We start from the raw sequence: 18,742 nt of genomic DNA, 5'->3' as shown, positions 1-18,742 counted from the left end.
TACGCACAGATTATAAAATGCCCTAGTAAATCTCCATGTAGTCATATATGTGCATATATGGGGCCGCACTTTGTTGTTTGAAAATTATCCTTACTATATACAACTCTAGAGGCTGCAGCTTAAAAAGAATATAAACCAGTTGGACTCAGTCCAGAGGGTGGCTATGAAAATGGTCAGTGGGTCCATTTGGGGACAGACAAGATCTAACATATACCCTTAGAGGAAAGACGAGATAGGGAAGATTATGGAATGAGAGTGAAAGGAGATAGATTCAGGAGTAGTTTTAGGAAATATTTTGTTACAGAGATGGTCATGGTTGCATGGTACAACCTCCCAGTGGAGGTGACGGAAACAAAAATAATATCTGAATTCAAAAAAGCCTGGGATAAACACGGGGGATCTCTGAGGGATTGATGGGAATTGTAAAGCTGCATTAATTAGTTGGGTGGATGGGCAGAGCAGGTAGGCCATATGGTCTTTTTATGCCTTCACATTTCATCTTTTTTTATTTTACTTTTTCCTACAGGCAGTTTTTAACAGGTAAATGTGCATATGTACTTTCCCTGTGATAATTGGTGCAAAGCCCACAAATAGATGTATCTGAGGATCATTACTTGCAGGGAAGCAAAGGTAAAGTAAAAAATTAAGTAGTGTCTGTGGTACTGCAACAAACAGAGAAGACAGGTAGATTCGTTGGCCTTTTGCTTTTTATCTGACATTTTAATGTTTCTATATTATTGCACATGGGAGAGTTCAACCATAACATGCATGGCTTTTAGTTGAGATAATAGATCTGTTTCGATCAAGCTAGGTAGAGAGAACATTGCACAAATCTCATCTTTGGGTGAGTTTCCTCACTCTGAAGTTCATCAAATCTTTACAAGAGAGCACTGTTCTGTTCGTACGTCTCACTTCGTATGTCAAAGTGGCCCCTAACCCCTACACTAATACCTAAACCTCACCTCGAGTTACTAGGTGGGCCTCCCATAGAGATATAAATACCTGTCTAGTGTGAGGGCATTATGGCTAGGTGCTCTCTCTCTCTCCTTCTCCCTCCCTCCCCCGGCCCTGATAGCTAGGCTGGCTCTCCAAGAGCTGAAAAACATTGCAGCACAATAAAGCCCTGTCATAAATGAAAAAGGTGTAGTTAAAATATACATTAAAGCTGTGCAATACAGCTTCACAAAATTGTGAACCCAGCCCACTTGGTCACAAATCACACCCCAAACTCCTCCCTTTTTTCTGATTTGCATCGCACCATGCGTTAAAGTGTTGTTGCATGCATTAAAGGGGCTTAACGCATGCAAAAACACCTTATAGCAATTTGATAAATGACCCTGATAGACTGAAAGCCCTCTAGGGATAGGGAAATACCGACAGTACCTAAATGTAATCCATTTTGAAGTGCTGAAAAAAGTGCGAAAAGCGGAATATAAATAAATACTTTCTAAAAAACTATATATATACTTTCTATTACTGATGCTAAAGAGAAGTTTCCAAGCCCTGGGAAACCCAGAGAATGCATGATGGCGCCACATCTCCCAGATATTTCCTCATGTCCAATGCAAGTCTGGGATAGGTGTTACAATAATTATTTAAAGTTTCTGTAATTGTAATAGGTACTTTATGCAGATTTATATTCCTTAAATAATAATTATTGAGATGTGAATTAAAATTGAGCTCTGTTTTGGCAAAATGTCTCCAAGTAGGCAGATTTTGTGATTTCTCAGTAGCAAGAATGCATGACACAAAGTATATCCAATTTGTCATTAATAATTATTTTAGGATCACTTATGCTTACAATAAAAGCTGCTGAATGTTGAATTATGCACAGTTCTCATCGCATTAAAAAGGCTTTAAAAATAGAAAAGTAAAAAGCAAACTTTGTATTAAGGTAAAGCACTTATTGACCTTTTAGAAGTATTCTGAAAATAGAAGTGCACATGGTGTTCCTACACTGAATACAAGAAAAAAAAATGCTTTTTAAATATTATTACAGACTGCAAGCTTCATGCCGGGATCTTCATTAGATTCAATGCATTCTATTATTGGATCGGCCTTAAACAGACTAAATTAAATGGTATCCATAGAAAAATGGATTTCTTTTCTATGAATTCTAGACTCAAAAGAAAAATTAACCTGTGTTGTACTGAAACACCTATTTTGTATTAGAACAAGATTAAATCTGCAGTGGATAGTAGGAATTATTAGGAAAAGAAAACAGAGAATTATCATAGTGCTTCTGTATTGCTTTATGGAGTGACAGCACCTGGAGTACTATGTGCGGTTCTGGTCACTGCAGCTCAAAAATGTTACAGTGGAACTAGAAAAGATTCAGAGAAATGTGACCAAAATGATAAAGGAAATGAAATAGTTCCTCTATATAAAAAAGAAAAAAAAGGCTAAAGAGGTTAGGACTCTTCAGCCTGGAGAAGAGATGGCTGAGGGGAGATATGATTCAGATCTATAAAATCATGAGTGGAGTGGAAAAGATAAATGCAAATCAGTTTATGCTTTCAAAAAATACAGACTAGATTATACTCCATTAACATATTGATTTAGTTATATATTCCGCCTTTCAGCCACTTCAAAGCGGATTACATTCAGGTACTTTCATTCAAGAGTATTAGATATTACAATACTGAAAGATTTCTGGATAAGAGCAATCACACAAGTCAGGAAAGATAAATAAATCAGTACCACACTTGCAAAATAATCTTGTACTAATGAATCACCTATAAAGTACCGCTTTGATTGTTTTGGGGTTTTTTTTACTAGTTCTTTGGGCCATAAATCAGATTACATTCACACACTACCACCAAATTAAGTATTACTGCAACAAGATAAGTTTCTGGCACAGTTTTCGTGTGACATTTCATACAGTCTGCCCAGTGAATACCTTATCCATTTACAATGTCAGGACCAAGGGCATATGTACAGTTAGTCATACCTGATTCCACCAGCTCTTGAGGCAGTCTTGTCAGACATCAAGGAAGCAGTCCAAAAAAGAAAAATATCAACACTTATAACCATCACGCTTTTGCTCTTTAAACACAAAGCAATATTACCATTTGACAAAAAAGAAAAATGATCAGACAGTGCCTTTATAATTGCAGTTTGATTCCTCCTCCTAGGATCTGAGATTATTTTCCACATTAGGGTTCTGAAGCAGCAGTCCCAATGTACTTGTTCAAAATCTCAATAAAAGGTTATACTCTTTTCTTAGCTTGTCAGGGCAACTCATGGCTCTTTTCTCTTTCCATCTCCTTCCCCGCATTATAAAAAAAAAAAAAAAGTTTTACAAAATAACTCTTAAAGGCTCAATCAGGAAAATAAATATCAATGCATTTCGCAAAATCTTTTCCCAATGTAGCTAGGTCAAATATATTTTTTTTTTCTAAATTCAGCTATCACTGGTCCAAAGACAGCTAGCTTTAACTGGTGTTGGAGATAGTAGAGGTGGATATGCTGCGACATAGTAGCAAAACAAACAAACAAAAAACAAAAACAAAGCAGTCTAAAGTGCAAATTGGCACAAACTATATGCAAATTATACAAATTAAGGAACCCTGCAGTTTTCAATTCAGGTTACATCCATGGATTTGGAGTCAATAGTAATGATAGAGAAAGGTAATTGAATAGAATATAGGAGGCCCTATGGTTCTCATAAGAACATAAGAAGTTGGCATACTGGGTCAGACCAAGGGTCCATCAAGCCCAGCATCCTTCCAACAGTGACCAATCCATTATACAAGTACCTGGTAAGTACCCAAACATTAAATAGATCTGATACTACTAATGCTGGTAATAAGCAATGGCTATTTTGTTGCAACCATCCCTTCCCGACGGCTTCACTCCGCCTTTCTTTCTTTGCACCTCCTCATGCCTATGTCACCCGGACCCCAATAAGTCATTCATCATAGAGGTCGACGCCTCTGACGTCGGTGTGGGGGCTGTTCTGAGCCAGACTGGAGACTACAAGTCCTTACGTCCCTCCTCTTTCTTCTCACGATGTTTCTCTCTGGCAGAGAAGAATTATGGGATCGGTGACAAAGAGCTCCTGGCTATTAAGTTGGCATTCGAGGAATGGCGGCCTTGGCTGAAAGGCGCTCAACATCAAATTACCGTGTTTATGGACCATTAGAATCTAGAGTATCTCTGCCATGCGCAACGTCTTAACCATAGAAAAGCTAGATGGTCCTTATTTTTCAACCGCTTTGACTTCGTGCTCAAATATCACCCTGGAGACAAGAATACCAGAGCTGATACCCTATCACACTCCTTTCTCTTGGAGGATATTCCAGAAGATATTCCAGAAGATATATTCCAGTACATAATCGACCCGAAGAAAGTTGTCTTAGTGACTACTCATTCTGTCCCCCCTGGTAAGACCATCATGCCAAAGCATCTCAGAAAGAAAGTGCTCTACTGGGCGCACGATTCCAAGCTGGCTGTCCATCCTGGTCAACGCCGTACCCTGCTGAAGCTACAGAAGTATTATTGGTGGCCAACCAGCAAGGAAGATACACTCTCCTATGTGGCATCTTGTGCCAACCATGCCAAGCACAAACCTACTTCTGACCAACCGTGGGGATTGCTGCAACCACTTCCAGCTCCAGAACAGCCCTGGATGCATATCGCTACTGATTTTGTAGTTGATCTACCCCTTTCTGGAGGTAGGAATACCATCTGGGTCACAGTTGACCGCTTCAGCAAGATGGCTCACTTCGTGGCACTGCCTGGCTTACCCTCAGCCTCGGAACTTGTGAAGCTCTTCATAGTCCATATCTTTCACCTCCACGGCCTACTGAAGCACATAGTCTCAGATCGAGGATCACAGTTCACGGCAAGTTTCTGGAAGGCCCTGTGCAAACTCTTCGACATCTCTCTAGATTATACATCTGCCTATCATCCTCAATCTAATGGCCAAACAGAACGGATGAATAGGACCCTGAAACAGTTCATTCGAGCCTATGTGAGTTGCCTTCAGAATAACTGGGCCGAACTGTTACCATGGGCTGAATTCGCCATTAATTCTCATCCAGCAACATCAACTGGATCAACACCATTTGAAGTGGTATATGGACGCTTACCATCCCTGCCACTTCCACTGAAGCTCTCAGTGACATCCCCAGCAGCTCAATCCATCGCTGAAGAAATCCATCAATTATGGACTCAGACGAAAGCAATGCTACTCAAAGCGAGTGATCGAGCCAAAAGGTTTTATGACACTCATCATTCCAAAGTGCCTGTCTTTCAACCTGGTGACAAAGTCTGGCTATCCACTAAGCACCTTAGACTGAAGTTACCCTCCTCTCGATTTTCTCCTCGCTACATTGGACCATTTCCAATCCTCCAACATCTTGGCAATGTTACCTACAGTCTGAAGTTACCACCTGGATTGAACATCCATAATGTTTTTCATGTTTCACTTCTGAAACCACTCATCAGTGAATTCTCTTCCAAATCTGAGGAACCATCTCTTATTAATGCAGAAGATGACCTAGTATACAAGGTCAAAGCCATTCTTGATGTCCGCAAACGAGGCAAAACCTGGGAATACCTTCTCTTATGGGAAGGTTTTGGCCTCGAAGAAAATTCTTGGGAGCCTCTGGCTAATATCCTTGACAAAGAGATGCTCCATCAGTTTCATCTCTCGCATCCTTGGAAACCAAAACCTGGTACCCGCAAGAGGAGACCGCCCTTTGAAGGCGGGTACTGTTGCAACCGTCCCTTCCCAATGGCTTCTTTGCACCTCCTCTTGCTGTGGATGGACGCCTGGCTGCCGCAGAGTCTGCCTGCCGTCCTCTCCGGCGTCCCCGGACCGGCTTGGGTGCTGCCTCCCGCCATGCTCCACTGGTACACCTTAGGGCGCGCGCACGCTGCATAGCCCTCACTCTTATTTCCTACTTGGCGCGAACCTCAGGGGCATCCCCCTTTGATGACGTCACGCTGCCCGGATATTTAAAGCCTATGATGTTTGCTAGCCTTTGAGTTAGCAGGAGATACCTTATGGATGGGATTCGCTCTCCGTACCCAGCTACTCTGCCTCCAATCTTCCATTGAACTCTTAACACTAATGGGTACCCGCTCCTTGGGGGCCTCACTAGCTTTTCAGGTCGCTATCAGGAAACTGGTACTCGCTCCTCGAGGGCCCATGTTCCCTGACTCGCTGCCTGCTCCTATCTTCTCTTCTGCCTGGAAAGATTCGCTATCTTCAACACCAGTGAGTACTACCATCTTCACCTCAGAGCTGTTCCCTGGAACCAGATACTCACTCCTCGAGGGCCTGCCTCTGTTCCAGCCCTAGTGCCATCTCCTACGTGGAACCGGTGTGTGAGTACATTACCTTCAAGCCTCTCAGCTCTCAGGGATCAGGTACTCGCTCCTCGAGGGCCTGCTCTCCCTTATCCTGGGGTTCTCCATACTGGGGCTTTGTGCATATTCCACTGTACTCATTATTCTCAGTTCTTTCCACTACAGCACTGCTACTGGAAGAGTCGCTGTTTCAGCGCATGAGGGATACTAGCCCAGCCGGGCTACTTCTACTGCTCACCACTGCCACCTCTGGTGGCTTCATCTCATTGTCTAATAAAAGATCAATCTCTGTGTTTGTGTGTCCTAAGCTGAGCCTGACCTGTGGCCCCTCACGGGACCCCCCCCCCCCCCCCCGTGGGCATGGTCAGCTGCCACAGTATCCAAGGGTCCACCCAAACCTCACTAATTATAACATATTTCCTTAGTCAACTTTATTAATAGCAGTTTATGGACTTCTCCTCCAGGAACTAGTCCAAACCTGTTTTAAACCCAGGTAAGCTAACTGCCTTATCCACATCCTCTGGCAATGAATTCCAGAGCTTAATTATGCATTGAGTGAAAAATAATTTTCTTGTGTTTTGAATGTGCTACTTGCTAACATCATGATGAGCCCCTTAGTTCTTGTATTATCTGAAAGATAAACAACTGATTTACATGAACCCATTCTAGTCCTCATGATTTTATAGACCTCCATCATATCCCCCCCCCCACCCCCTTAGCAATCTCTTCTCCAAGCTGATCAGCCCTAACCACTTTAGCCTTTCCTCATAGGGGAGCCATTCCATTCTCTTTATCATTTTGGTCGCCCTTCTCTGAACCTTCTCCAATGCATCTATATCTTTTTTAAGATGTGGTACCAGAACTGAGCACAGTACTCAAGGTGTGGTCTACCCATAGAGGCATTATGATATTCTCTGTTTTATTCACCATTCCCTTCCTAATAATCCCTAGCATTCTGTTTATATTTCAATCTCCGCAGCCCACTAATGCCTAGATCGATTTCCACTATGATGCCTAGATCTATTTCCTGGGTGGTAACTTCTAACACGAAACCTAATTGTGTAACTAAAGCACGATGTATCACCTATATATATCACCTTGCAATTGTGCACATTAAATTTCATCTACCATTTGGACATCCAATCGTCCAATCTCTCAAGGTCCTCCTGCAATTTATCACTATCTGCCCATGATTTAACTACTCTGAATAATTTTGTGTCATCAGCAAATTTGATCACCTCACTTGTCATTCCCGTTTCCAGATCATTTATAAATATATTAACAAGCACCAGTCCAAGTACAGATCCCTGAGGCACTCCACTAATTACCTCTCTCCATTGAGAAAACTGACCAATCTCTGTTTCCTGTCTTTTAGCCAGTTTGCAAACCAAAAAGTGCATTGCCTCCTAACCCAAGACTTTTTAATTTTCATCGAAGCCGCTCACGGGAGACTTTGACAAATACCTTCTGAAAATCCAAATACACCACATCTACCGGCTTACCTTTATCCACATGCTTATTCACCCCTTCAAAAAAATATAACAGATTTGTGAGGCAAGACTTCCCTTGGATAAATCAATGTTGGCTGTGTCTCATTAAACCTGAAGACTTGAAGATCTGTATGTTCTATGATTTTGTTTTTTTAGAATAGTTTTCACTAGCTTCCCAGCACTGAAGTCAGGCTCACTAGACTATAGTTTTCCAAATCACCCCTGGATCCTTTTTTAAATATTGGCCACCTTCCAGTCTTCAGGTCCAATGGACAATTTTAATAATAGGTTACACATTTTTACTAATAGATCTGAAATTTAATTTTTAAGTTCTTTCAGAACCTTGGGGTGTATACCATGTAGTCCAGTCAATTTGCTACTCTTCAGTTTGTTAATCTGGCCTAACTACACCTTCCAAGTTAACTAGGAATTGGTTCAGTTCTTCTTTCAATCTGTTTCTATATTTCAGGTTAACAAATACATGCAACTGATGTTCTGCTAAGTACAGCAATTGTTCCTGGTCCTTGTTTATATATTACGTTTGAATTGTTTGTTTGGAATCATGCACAACAGATGTGTGTGTGTATTTATAAATAAAAAAAACTTTTTGTTAATGTTTACTGACCAGTATATTGTTTGCCACACATTTTTTGTTGTATTTTCCCTACATGTGTGAGCTGTCTACTCCGCCCTTCCTCTGTCATTTATTTTTTATACCATAGCACATGTAAGCACCTAAAATTAGGATGCTGCACATTATAAGCCATTATTTTAGTGGAAAAAAGTATGTTCCAGTAGTATGTCATTATGAAGCGGTCACTGTTACACAAAGAACACCTGCTTACTCATATTTTAAAAAAACAAGGAGAGGTAAAAATGAAAGAAACCGCAAGAAAGTGCTGTAAAATTAATTGAATACAGTTCATTGTTACCATTAAGTTACTAAGTACCACATTTAAAGCAAATTGGATAAAAATATATTTTCATAAATCGTACAATTAAGCTCTAGAATTCATTGTGGAGAATGTGGTAAAGGCAGTTAGTATAGCTGGGTTTAAAAAATGTTTGGATAAATTCCTGGAAGAAAGGTTCATAAACAGTTATTATCCAGGAGGTTTGGGAAAAACCACTGTATCTCTGGATGTAAGCAGCATGAAATCTATCTATTATTTGGGATCCTGCCAGGTATGTGTGACTTGGTTGGGCAACTGTTGAATACAGGATATTGGGCTTGATGGTCTGACTCAGTATGGCAATTATCTTTTTATGGCTCCAGAATAATTTTATATAGACCCCATGTTGACTTTTCATCTGTTTTCATCTGGAAATTTAGGAGGCTAAACTTGGCTGAAAATAAGCACCTAGTTTAAGGACCTAATGGGTTCCTAAATTTAGGTGGTGAATGTTTTTTTTTGGGGGGGGGAATTTGCTATCTCCTCTTAAACAATTTAAACACAAATCCTTTCAGATATAGCTTAACTGCTAATTAACACCACATAATGTACAGAACACAGGAAATTAGGGCACCTTCTACTGGACTAACATATGATTAATCAAAAGATACTCTAGCAAGTGAGCTTTCAAGACCACATATGTCCCCCTCTTCAGATCTTGATGGACATGGAAGGCAATCTTCTGCAGCACTTTGTGATTTTGTTTAAATGTTGGGCCAATATAAGGTGTCAATTCTAATAGCCCAGTTTTCACCAGAACCAATATGACTGATGGAGTTCTGCACTAGCAAATATTAAGATAGTACACAGGGAATGAACTTCAGACTAATGCCCCAAATCAGAGGTATTCACTCCCAGCCCTTGAGGGCTGCAAAAAAGGTCAAGTTTTCAGGATACACTTAATGAATATGCATAAGATATTTGCATGCAATGAGGACAGTGTGCATGCAAATTACTTCCTGGCAAGTTCTATAGCTACATTAGCTTGAAAACATTTACTGAATGATTCTGCCACAATGGTAGGGAGGAAGGGATATGGGCTTGAACACAGTGAAGGAGTGTTTGTAAGTTCTAATTCTTTTTAGGAAACCCGCAAAAAAAGATGATGTTGCAGCACATGAGCTTTTGAGATCTCACAGACCCCTTCTTCAGAACTGAATATAGAATTGAAGAAGGAAACTTTTAAATCTCAAAATGGTAATAGAATGGGAATTCCCATGGTAATGAGGGTCAGAAATTCCTGGGATCTATTTATGGTTCTCCCATTAACAGTATGTGATCCTGGGAAAGTTGTTTTTCTTCCCCCTTGCTGCTAAATTAGGGGCATATTGGAAAGAAGACATGTGATTTCTTTTTTTTTATGTTCTTTTTATCAAGTCATCAAGAGAAATATACAGATGACCAGATATGAAAAAAAATACTTTGACTAAACATTTCAGAGATGACCATAATTTCAGACCTGCTCCCCACAGTCACCCACACAAATCAAAATCCATGTCAAAGACAGGCTATGCAAGCTGGAAGCACAAATATTTCACAGAACACAAAAGAAAAATAAGCAAAATTAGGTACTACTTTTGACTTTCACCCAAAATTGAAAATATTTCTGTTGAGATAACTTGAATACTGAAATGTTGTATCTCACATCTTCTCAACAACTCCAGTGATGCTTCCAAAGCCAGAAGGTAGAGAAACAACAAGACATTTTTTCACTCCACTGGGTAGGATCTAGTCTCTAGCAAAAAGGCTTAAATATATGATCTTAGCAGACCAGTTAATAGCGCAACCCAAGATACACTCCAAATACGCAAAGATTTGTCTCCAGTATGAATACAATTTCTGACAATCTGGGAACATGTGACAAAGAATACTCCTAAGGTAATTACATTTCATGCATAAGTCAGAGTCCCACAAATCATCTTGCACCTATTACTCTAGTAAGATGAATCCAATGAATCACTTTGAATTATGTTTCCCTCATACTGACAGAGAGAAGATATCTGTAGGTTGCCATAAATGCTTGAGAGATATTTAAATCTGTTAAATCTACTTCCAAATCCGTATTCCATAACTCAGCCAACTTCTGCGGGTATCCCATTTACAGATTCTTCTTTAACATGCCCATCCAAATAGTCATTTTATTATATTTAGGAATAGTATCAAAAAAAGTTTTCTTCTTCTTCGATAAATGAGATACAAGTTATATTTCCTTTATTAATATGAAGACCACAGGGGTAGATTTTAAAAGGTACGCGCAGTTTCACAGCACGCGCACATGGACGCACAGATTTTATATTTATTTATTTATTTATTTAAATTTCTTATATACCGGCATTCGCGATGGGAGTCGCATCATGCCGGTTTACAAATAACAAGGTGTGACAACAGAATAAATACTTAATAACTTAAAAACATTAACATGTGATAGAAGAATAAGGTAGCAGTTACAATAAAACAGGGATAAAATGCAACTTGGAATGAAGAGAAGGCAAAAGAGAGATTAACACTGAGATAACAAAAGAATGACCAAGGTAAATAGAACCAAGGTAAATAAACCTGCCTCATTAAAAAAGAGAGAACATTATTGAGTTGTCAAAGGTTGTTGATTACTCTGACGGGAGTTCTTAGTTGCTTAAGTTGAGAGTGGGTTCAGTTGGTGTCTGGAAAGGCTTTCAAGAATAGCCAGGTTTTAAGTCTTTTTCTGAAAGTGGGGAGGCAAGGTTCCTGTCTCAGTTCTGGTGGTATAGAATTCCACAAGGTAGGTCCTGCTGTAGAGAAAGCCCTGTCTCTGAGAGTCCTATGGTTAAAGGTTTTTGCAGGAGGCGCCTGTAATGAGTCTCTGTAGGACTCTCTGATAGGTCTGATGGAGGTATGTTTTTTAATTGGGATTTGGAGGTTATATCATGTGTGTGTCATGTGTGTGCCGGCACGCGCATGTTATAAAATCCGTGGCCCGCATGTACATGTGCGCAAGATTTTAAAAACTGTGCGTGCATGTGCTTACAGCATGAACGGGTGGGCGGGGGGGGGGGGATTTTAGTAGATTATGCGCAGCGATGAAATTGGGCCTTTCCCTGTTCCCTCCCAGTCCGCTCCAATCAAGGAGCGGACTGAGAGGGAACTTCTCTAGCCCCCTATCTAAATCCCCTCCTTCTTCCCTTCTCCTCCCCATCCCCTTAACCCGTCCCAGAAACTTACTTTTTTTTTTTTTTTTCACTGCTTACTGCTCCCCTAAAGCAGAAGCAGTTTGCACGCACCGCCCGACTGCCGGCACGCGCTTCCCCGGGACAGCGGCTAATGGCTGCTGTGTCGGCTGGCCTCCATCCCGCTCCCTCCCCACCCAGACCATGCCCCCCGGCCCACCCCCTTTTCAGAGCCTTGCAATTGGGCGCATATCTTCACTTATGTGTGTGGCCAGGCCCTTTTGAAAATGCATACAGTACACACAGGGCCCAGCCACCTGCGTAAGTGACAATATTTGTGCGTGTGGTCAATTTAAAATTTGGCCGATAGTGTCTGGCTTGCAGGTACCCAAAACAGTGAACTGTTGAAAGGAATAAATACAATTCAATTCAGGGCAAATCAGTTATCCCAAGCAATACAATTCCCACCTTTTCCAATCATGGAACAAAAACTTATTCAAACCTACAGGAAAATCCACATTGCCCAAGAAGGACAAAAATGGAAAAACAAACATGTCCCGTAGCCCTCCTCCATCATTTTCATGCTTTGTATACAGTGATTAGCCAGAAAATAGAGCATTTAAGTGGGGTTAATTTATACCAAGGTAAATGTAAAAGATTAATGGGCCTATAAGGATAGGTGCATTCTTCTAATAATCCCTCTGCATCATATTTTTCACCCAAGGATACCCAATTCTGGACAAATCTTAATAAACGAACATTATATGATTACAGCTCAGGTAATGCCAGACCCCCTCCCTCCCCAATATTTTGTCAATCAATATTTCAAAACTTAATCAACCTTTATTTCTCCATATAAAAGTATAAATCAAGGACCAGAAAGTTTGCACACCTGACTTTTTATTCCACAAAGGAGCCATTTGTAAGCTATATAGGAATTTGGGTAGGATAATCATTTTGCCTAAAACACAATGCTCCATAAGGGACCAGGGGTGAGATTCCATCTTCCCAGCAAAGATTTAACTTGTTCCAATATAGTACCAAAATTCAGGGAGCATAAATCCTGCACACGGAGTGCCAACTGAATGCCCAAATATCGCATTTGATCCCCTGCCTAATGTAGTGGAAAAAGGGAGAACCCATGCATCACCGTAACTTAAAGATTTGGCCAAAGGAAAGGCCTCTGATTTAGCATTATTAATTTTAAGGTCAGAAAATGACATCTAACTATGCAAATCTATAAAGACTTGGGGTGCTATATTGCAAGGAACATGCTGAAAAGGATAGAGCAGCTGGGTCAGAACATTCATTTTGAGAAGATTACATTTGCCCATCAAGGATATTGAAAGATCTGCCCACCTAATGAAATCCTGTTTAATCTTCTCCAGCACTGTCCCATAATTTTGATAGAATTGCTTCTACTCCTTAGTCACAAAGATGCCCAAATATTTAAAACCTTCCCTCAGACACATAGTTATGTGATATTTTCAACGGTATATACTGCTCTAATTGCTGTCAGTCAGGTTCTGTATTACTGATCTTTAATTTCTATATTTCACAGATAAATATGTAGAGATTTGAATTATTTCTTTATAATTGTACTATACATATCTGTGTATTTCTTTTTTTTGAATATGTAAAGTTTAATAAAAATAAAATTAAAAAAAAACAAACTTCCCTCACGACCCAAAAGTTCCCAAGACATGGAGGAATATTAACCTTCCCCCAAAAGGAAACTCAGATTTTTCCAGGTAAATGTAATACCCTAAATATTCCCCATACCTAGCTAGTAAAGTCATTAGAACTGGGTCCAGAATTCTGAGGATTAGTCAGGTACAAACGAGTGATCTTGTGATCCATCCCACCCAAGCGGTTGCCTTTAATAAAGCAGATCGCCTAATTGCCAATGCCAAGGACTCTATTGCTAAGTCAAATAATAGTGGTGAGAGGGGGCACCCCTGCCTGATACCCCTCTTGATTAAAAAATAGGGATTCAAGGAGCTATTAATTAGCAGTCGTGCCCTAGGCATTTCATAGAGCATCTACCCCTTTGATGTATCTATTTGTAATTCCCACATCCCCAGCACTGAAGAGAGAAATGATCAGGGCAGCCTGTCGAAGGCCTTTTCCCTGTCTAGCAAGGCAACCAGCCCAGAAAGGCTTTTCCATTCCACCATACACAGAATATTGAACAGTCGACAGGTGTTAGCAGTGGCGGACCTACTTTTTACAAAACCCGTCTGATCACTGTGAACCAACGTAGGCAAAACTGCTTCTAAGTGTAATTGTAATATTTTAGCCAGAATTTTCAAATCTGAATTCAAGAGGGAAATTAGATGGTATGAATACATTCCACTTCATCATGCCCAGGTTGAGTATCAGAGTTATTACTGCATCAGCTAAGTCTTCCAAGGAGCCCTCCCCCCTTCCCCTGCAGCATCAAACAAATCCAGAAGAAAGGGTACAAATTCAGGCAGGAACTTTTTAAATAAATCTATCTGAAAGTCATCTGGACCAGGACATTTCCCCCACCAGCAGAGCCTTAATTGCCATCTGAATCTCTATAAGCTAAACTGATGCAGCTAGTGCAGCAGCCTGCAGGTCTTTAAATTTGCACTGAAATATAGACCCAATGTCTCATAACATGATAATATATACAGGAAATAAGTACATGTCATGTATAGATGTAAGTAGAGTTTACCTTCATACGATAGGACCCCGAAGTGGTTCTACTATCGTGTCTATGAGCCGACAGTGGCTTCTAATCATTAGGTAACTCTACAAGGATGGTTCAATATTGTTATAGTCCACAGTTACTGCACTTATCTCATATTGACTCAGTCTGTCTCGAGCTGCCCGACACCACGGTGTTTCGGAGCGACGGCTCCTTCTTCAAGGGCGGGACGTTTTACCGAGAGGCTGCTAGAGTGCTGCAGAATAATGCTATCGCGGCGTTATCAGTGATGTGGACTGGGCGTTAATGTTGCGGTCAAGAATGCTCCGTGGGTTTTTGGCGGCTGGTTCTTGAGAGACTCCTTTCGTTAGCGAAAGGAGTCTCTCAAGAACCTCTCAAGAACCTCTCAAGAACCTCTCAAGAACCAGCCGCCAAAAACCCACGGAGCATTCTTGACCGCAACATTAACGCCCAGTCCACATCACTGATAACGCCGCGATAGCATTATTCTGCAGCACTCTAGCAGCCTCTCGGTAAAACGTCCCGCCCTTGAAGAAGGAGCCGTCGCTCCGAAACACCGTGGTGTCGGGCAGCTCGAGACAGACTGAGTCAATATGAGATAAGTGCAGTAATTGTGGACTATAACAATATTGAACCATCCTTGTAGAGTTACCTAATGATTAGAAGCCACTGTCAGCTCATAGACACGATAGTAGAACCACTTCGGGGTCCTATCGTATGAAGGTAAACTCTACTTACATCTATACATGACATGTACTTATTTCCGGTCTTTAAATTTGGGCATATTCACTGAAGTAAAAAATTGTGAAGTATCTGGTAAGGGCTGCTCATTCTGACAAGAATAGAGCCCTGAGTAATATGTCAGAAACTCGTGCTCAATAGAGCGTAAGGTATGCTCCATTGTCCCTGCTTGTGTTCAAATCTGCATAATTTTAGACCTCTCAGCTTGCTACTGCACAGTTTTAGCTAACAAGGATATCCAAAGGAGTCTTGACCACAAAGTTGTCCATATATAAATCAGTAGGTCAAAAAACTGTAGCAGTTTAGCTGGACCCAAAAATATCAACAAAAAAATAGTTTTACCGTGGATTCCCCAGGAGCACTGCCCCATCACAGAAAATCCAAAGACTTGTGATTTCTAGTATGAAAAAAGTTATCTATATAAACAGAAAGACCTATGACACAGCCTTCGGTTTGGAAATGTATCTAAAAACCTGTTTTAAACAGCAAAATTATTTATATCTAGTTGTAGGGATGTGAATCGTTTTTTGACGATTTAAAATATCGTCAGATATATTTTAAATCGTCAAAAATCGTTAGAGTCGATATTTAATAGGAATTCCCCCAATTTATCGTCAAAAATCGTAAATCGGGGGAAGGGGGAGGGGAAGGGGGAGGGCAGGAAAACCGGCACACTAAAACATCCCTAAAACCCACCCCGACCCTTTAAAATAAATCCCCCACCCTCCCAAACCCCCCCCCAAATGTGCCATACGGCAACACGATTCGAGTGCAGGAGGTCGTTCCCGGACCCCCGCTGGACTTTTGGCAAGTCTTGTGGGGGTCAGGAGGCCCCCCCAAGCTGGCCAAAAGTCCCTGGGGGTCCAGCGGGGGTCCAGGAGCGATCTCCTACGCTCGTGACGTCGGGGGATAGGAACCAAAATGGCGCCGGCGCTACCTTTGCCCTGTCATATGACAGGGCAAAGGTAGCGCAGGCGCCATTTTTCTATCAACGCACCCGTGGCCCGAGAGTGGAAGATCACAATGGGACCCCCTCACTGGACCCCAGGTAATTTAAGACATTTGGGGGGGGGTTCGGGAGGGTGGGGGATTTATTTTAAAGGGTCGGGGTGGGTTTTAGGGATGTTTTAATGTGCCGGTTTTCCCGTCCTCCCCGATTTACGATTTACACGGTATTTACAGAAACAAAACTGCGACGATTCGATTCCCTCCCCCCCCCCAGCCGAAATCGATCTTTAAGACGATCGATCACATGATACACATCTCTATCTAGTTGTAACCCCTGGGCTGATAGTCCCAAATAAAGGCCCCAGGAACCACACCTCAAACACAATCTCTTAAAGTCTATCCTTCCCAATCTATTATATTACACTGGGCAACAATGAAAGTGTTACTGACCTAAAAAGGTCCTACTCTGTAGTATCTTGATGTGCTGAACACGAATATGACCATGAAAAGTTTTTATTGGCTCTCGTTTTGAAGATATTTAATATAATTCACTTTCTATGTTTAGTCATGTAAATTTATCCAGGAGGACTGTAAATAAGCCTAGAATGATGTAATATTGCATCATATTGCATAATACCATCATGCACACATCATCCAGAGTTTATTACATCATTTTCTGATGCAATGCAGTTCTACTGCCATGCTGCTGCTGAGTAAGCTGACGTCAGCAGTGTACTATATGAAGCCCAGTCAGAAAGGGTGAGCATTTGAAATATTCATGCTGGCTGACTACTGCTGGACACTCCGCAGAGATGCTCCCGAACAGGTGTACAAGAGACAAGCAAAGAAATCTAAGACGTAGTCTATGACTTCATTTTTCAAACGGTATTAACCGTAGGTCTCCTACTATTGGCATACAATTCAAGATGTAATTATATTATTGCATATTACAAAAAAACTAGAGCCAATTTTGCATTTTCACAGTCACATTCATGTTTAGCACATGGAAATGTATAAGAATTGACTAATTTCATTTCAGTAACATGACTTTTGTGAAAATTTGTTGCCCAGTGTTTTCTGAGGGTCCATGATTCCTTGAGTGGGGAAAATAATTTTTTTCTAAGCCCTTTGCCTTGCTTTAAGACAAATCCCAGTTTTAAAGTTAAATGTAAATAGCACTAATGAGCACAATAGCAAAAAAAAAAAAAAAACACACTGCAAGCATTGGATAGTTTCCAATATAGCTTTACTGGTTAATGGTGAAACTGATCAAAATGCTTTACAGCTTTGGTTGTTTCAATATGTGATGGTTCAAATCAAAGTCTTTGAGTAGATTGGTAACCTTCCTTCATTTTAGTAAGTTTATTTGAATGGATCAATTTAATTCCAATTAATAAGTTACATATTTCTCTTCCTCTCCAATCAATGTTAGGGCAGTTTTTAAGCTCTCTCCCAATTGACAGGGGATAGTTCTTATTGTCTAATTTAGTAAAAGTCCCTGCAGAAAATTCTCAGTCACTCCTACTTCTCCTGAAGTTCTTCTTCTTACTCAAGGTATTTGATGAGCACCTCCTCTGACTCCTCTTCTCCTTGAATCTCCTTATGATGAACTTACTACTAGGTCCAGGCAACTCCTCCTCTCTCCTTCACTCCTTGCTCCAGGAATGGATGAAAACCTGCTCCTCTTCAGAACTGCTTATAGTTTTTACCTGTGTTCTCTGGATAAGAAACACCACTCCTTTAATTTACATATACTGAGCCTCCTGGTGAGACTATGCGTGTGGAAAGAGCAAAATACTCAAAAAGGGAAAATCAAAACATGAGATGAGGAGTGTGGGAAAAATTCCTCTCTCAGCAACACAAACATTATCAGGTTTCCAGACATTGTCTGCTTCAGACACAGTCCTTCAAAATGTGAAAGCTGTCACTTTTCTGAACCCAGGTCTCAATCTAAAGACCCCAGAGGCCTTCCTCCTTAAAAATAAATATAACCAGGGAACAGTAATGGACATGCTGTCCTTGGAAGGAGCAAGTGAAAATTCCACACCATAAGATGGTAACAAGAGCACACCATTCTAATCTCCACATTGGGGAGCTACACACTCACACTTAACTACTTCTCCCTTGCCTTCCATACCAATGGAATATTCCTTCTGATAGAAATCTGTTTCCAGTAGGGATCTGGGAGGATCTCTGCGTTCATCATAAAATGCATTGAAAACTGGTTTGAAATCAGTTTCTATTGCATAGTAAGAAATTTAACAAGGACTGTACTCTATAATATTGGATGTTCCATGTCTGATTCCATCAATTACAGAAAAGACCGTTTACCCTATACTTTAATAGCACTCCTAGTGGCAGTACATTATATAATGCCTTTTTTATTCTTTTGGTGCTTTCTTTATAACATAATAGCAGATAAGAATAGGCAAGGTTCCTACACCAGATCTGAAC

Source organism: Rhinatrema bivittatum, chromosome 4 (genome assembly GCF_901001135.1).
Source record: "Rhinatrema bivittatum chromosome 4, aRhiBiv1.1, whole genome shotgun sequence".
Classification (NCBI taxonomy): domain Eukaryota; kingdom Metazoa; phylum Chordata; class Amphibia; order Gymnophiona; family Rhinatrematidae; genus Rhinatrema; species Rhinatrema bivittatum.
The sequence above is the reverse complement of the archived record's forward strand: the minus strand, read 5'-3'. Positions refer to the sequence as shown.